The sequence below is a fragment of the Brassica oleracea genome, chromosome C7, assembly GCF_000695525.1.
Source record: "Brassica oleracea var. oleracea cultivar TO1000 chromosome C7, BOL, whole genome shotgun sequence".
Taxonomy (NCBI): Eukaryota; Viridiplantae; Streptophyta; class Magnoliopsida; order Brassicales; family Brassicaceae; genus Brassica; species Brassica oleracea.
The window spans coordinates 41,259,013-41,263,052 of record NC_027754.1 but is presented as its reverse complement, the minus strand read 5'-3'; the positions used below and the strand labels follow the sequence as shown (position 1 = coordinate 41,263,052).

Sequence of the window (4,040 nt, the reverse complement as noted above, 5' to 3'; positions counted from 1 at the left end):
AACCTTCTCCCATCACAAATGCCATATGGACACCTTACGATGTCTCCACAAGACAAGGGAAAAAGCATCTCCTTCAATAGTTATTGGCATGCTCTTACAATTTTCATGCGTCTGCAAAAGCCATCTATTTCAATGGGGAGACAAAGCACAATATCATCTACAAATCTGAGATTCCCAAAGCTCCAAATAAACAGCTCTTTAAACTTATCCTTTTTGGATAAGTTTTTTAAAAATTCCTCTCGACGGGGCCGAGAGAGATCTTCATCCACTTCCTCCTTCTCACGGGAGATATATTTTTCATCACAGTCCCTCTTTGTAAGAGGTGATACTCTTCCGGTATTCAAAACCGGTAAAAATTGTCAATGTCTTAGCCGTTTGCTATCTTATGTGAAGGTTCACTTGGGGCCGGTAGATGCAACGATTTTCACTTGGTTGAGGGTCGAGGTTTTAGACGGTATTGCGACGTCACATTTCATTGTGACTAATCGTTGGTTATTTGCAGATTTCAAAGTGCAGTGTGTGTCTTTTATTGATTGCATTGCAAGTGGCAGCTTTGATATTTCTCATAATCTCTTATCAAACTGTTACAAGTTTGTGTCTCTATCCTTGTATTATGTTGTTTCTTCTGTTTTAGAGATAGTTTTTCTGGTCGCACATCGTGGTTTGTACGATGTTGCTATTAATCGTGTAATCGCTTAGATTTATTAATAAAGAATTTGGTGCACAAAAAAAAAACTCTGATTACGTTTAGTCCCCACTGAATAAAAGATATTGTTAGGTAAATGAAGATTAATTTTTGATAGGTTTATTGGAAGTTTTTGTTAGCTTTTATTTTCCTTAGACATGAGAAAAATATATTTTAGGACATGGACTGACAACTGTAAGCGATTAGTAAAAATATAAAAACTAGATGCTTTTACATCATACATATAGATAAAATTATTAGGTCATTCAGAAGAGTTAACAACTCAAGTCGATCAAGCTTCCATGGTCGGAATGGGTTTTAAAAACTACTTCCTATGTTGTTAAATGATGTATGTTTTTGTGTTTTACATATATTAATAAAATATATTAACAGTTGATTATAAATACATTTTTTTGTACTTAACTATTTTCATAAGTTTAACCAATGGTATTTTAATAACTGCAATTTCTTCTTATAAGTTTATAATTTATTATTCTTTACTAATAAAAGTTCATAAAACATATATATGCTGTTGTGTGCAATAGAGAGATGGAGAGAGAGAGAGAGAGAGACCCTCCATTGCCTCTTGTGACCCATCACCCATATGATGTAGAATGAACTCAAACCGTTTGTTAATATCTCTGTTGCGTGGCGGGTTTATCTAGCCAGCATTCCTCTATCAACCTAGGGGATACAAAAAGTGGACAGGACGGGGCCTAACCGGTCAATGTGATGGACTAAACGAAACAATGATGCAAAACTGTCCCTTCCCGTTTAATGGTGAAGAGAAAATAAGACTGGCGTTTTAAATCCATGAGGGTAAAGCTTACTTTGATGGAGCTTTGAACGATGGCCCTCTTTGCAATTATAAGTTTCACTGTCTTCTCTTTCAGCAAAGGGCATTCGTCGTCCGTCAATCATCTCATCTCACGAAACCTTCTTAAAATTTTTTATCGTTTAATTTGAATTCAAACCTTTTGGAAAAGAATTTACGTAGGTAGTGTAACAAATGTCAACAACATTTCTGATTAGATCCTTAGTGTTTTACTCATAAATCATTTTTTATCATTCTGATATAAAATCCAATAATTCAAATCCTTGGATAGTTCACCCTTATTCAAGGAGACCAAACTACTTTAACTAGACTTATACTAGAGAAACAATCCCACAAGATGCATATATTTTACTCAGTTTATAAAAATTCCGTGTCTACTACTATACCTAATAATCATGATTATTGGGGGTTCTTAGGGTGGGGTTCTTACCGGAATATAAGAACCCGTCTCTTAACTTTTAACCAAAAAAATTAAGAACCGGTTCTTAAATATCTCAATAATCATGCTCTAATGGGCTTATACGAAGCCTAAACAATCTATTTTACTCTTTTTTTTAACACAAAACATAACTTTTGATTAAAAGCTCAGACTCCCGAAGAGGAAAGAGATGAAATACCAGGACATAATGCAGTCTTAGCAAGCTGATCAGCTGCTGAATTTGACAATCAAGCAACATATTTAAAGGAAACAGAGATGAAAAGTAGAGATAGTTGATCGATGTCCTGGATGATCCCGTAGAGGTCAGCAGGAGGAGCCTTTGAAGTGATTACTGTTAAGAGCGTTTGACAATCTGTGTTGAAACAGATTTTGGAGTAGTTCCGTGCGTGAGCTGTGAGGAGAGCCCATCGAGAACCAGTGCTTCCCCAACGAGCGGTGAGGCGATATTTAGTTCCACCCCAGTAGCTTGGTGATCAGTACCACCCGCTTTGTTCTTGAAGATACTTCCGAACTCTGCCATGTTGTTTTCTTGTCTCCATGCCGCGTCTGAGAAACAAGTAATTAGCTCATCCAGGTTGGGAGTGATCAATGAACTGTTTGAGCAATGTGTCTAAGTCCGAATGAGAGTATCCAGTTAGGCCATATTCCATTCTCTTGTGCTCCATATGGCTTTCGATACTGTATTTTCCGGGGTGATCTGTCTCCCTTCGAAAACTAGCTGGTTACTCGCTATCCAAATATACCACATACCAACAGAAAAATATTTGAAGTAACCAACTTTTTTCAAAAAAAAGTTTGATATTTTTTCCTCCAACCTGGGGAAGACAAGTAGCTACCTTTCCCATCTTGAGAGCCTCAATGAAGTCGATGCAGTTTCCTGAATCGAATTGTGTCTTAAAACAGAGATGAAGACCACACCCTTTTTACTCTTACGAGAGGTTTTTATTGAATCAGCTTTCTTTCATTGAACAATATATATTAGTAGATTAACAAAAAAATGGAGTAAATAATTCGTCGAGTCAAAATCATAGTTGGTCCACGAAATTTTTCTTATTCACAAGAGGATATTGAACGCATACATTAAAACACGTACCATAAGCTTACGAACTCATAATATCTCGAAATTCATCAAGGAAACAAAACCTAAACAAGAGAAAGTCACGGGAAGGGAGATGTTTTCTTCATATCTGTCTCAACGACATCAAGCGCAAAGCCTTTCCTAAACCGAACCCAATAATCAGCAACCAAATTCTTTTTCTCCGGTCCGCAAATCCCTTCCCGTGACGGCTTCAACGATTCCGTCGAGATCCCATGTTCTTCATCTCTCTTTTTCACAAGTTCCGGTTTTATCCTCCCGAGATTCACATCTTGTGGCGACACCATTAATGATGGTACACCTAGTGGTAATCTATCCCCTAAAACAAACAAAAAACCCTAATTGAAACTCATACTATGAGAGAGGCTGTCCTGAAATATTTATTACTACAAAATTTTACTATAAAGTCTTCCTTTATAATTTGGGACCGTAAAACATATATATATTAATGCATTCAAATTTGGGAGCCAACATGAATGTTTCATTAGACTTTGCCGAAAATTGTTCTACATGAAAATATAGTTTATTTTTGATCAAAAATAATAATATATGGTTTTTTTTCACTACAAGAAATATGTGTTTTGATAGCAGTAGAGGATAGCGTTTTTTGTTTTTCTGCTATGGTTGACATACCCTTTAGTTTTAGATAGCGTTTGTATATTTGGAAACGCTATGATAGAGTGGTGTATATAAAAACGCTATGATATCGTATTTTTAATAGCACATAATTAAAAACGCTATATTTGGATTTTTGAATCCCGAAACCCTAAACGAGGTTTCAACCCTAAATTCTAAACACGAACTTTAAACTCTAATATTCTAACGTCAAATCTTAAATTTAACCTAAAATATTAAATATTAACTCAAAGTTATATATTTTCATAAATAAATCTCAAATCTCTAAACCCTAAACCCTATACTCAACCTCTATTTTAAACTCATAACTTTAAATCTAACCCTAAATAAAAAAGTTTCAAACTTAAAT

General features: G+C 35.3%; 1 pseudogene; it reads right to left on the bottom strand.

Moving 5' to 3' along the window:
• Positions 1 to 3,059: 3,059 nt before the first annotated feature.
• LOC106305599 overlaps positions 3,060 to 4,040 on the bottom strand; it is a 4,024-nt pseudogene continuing 3,043 nt past the window's right edge.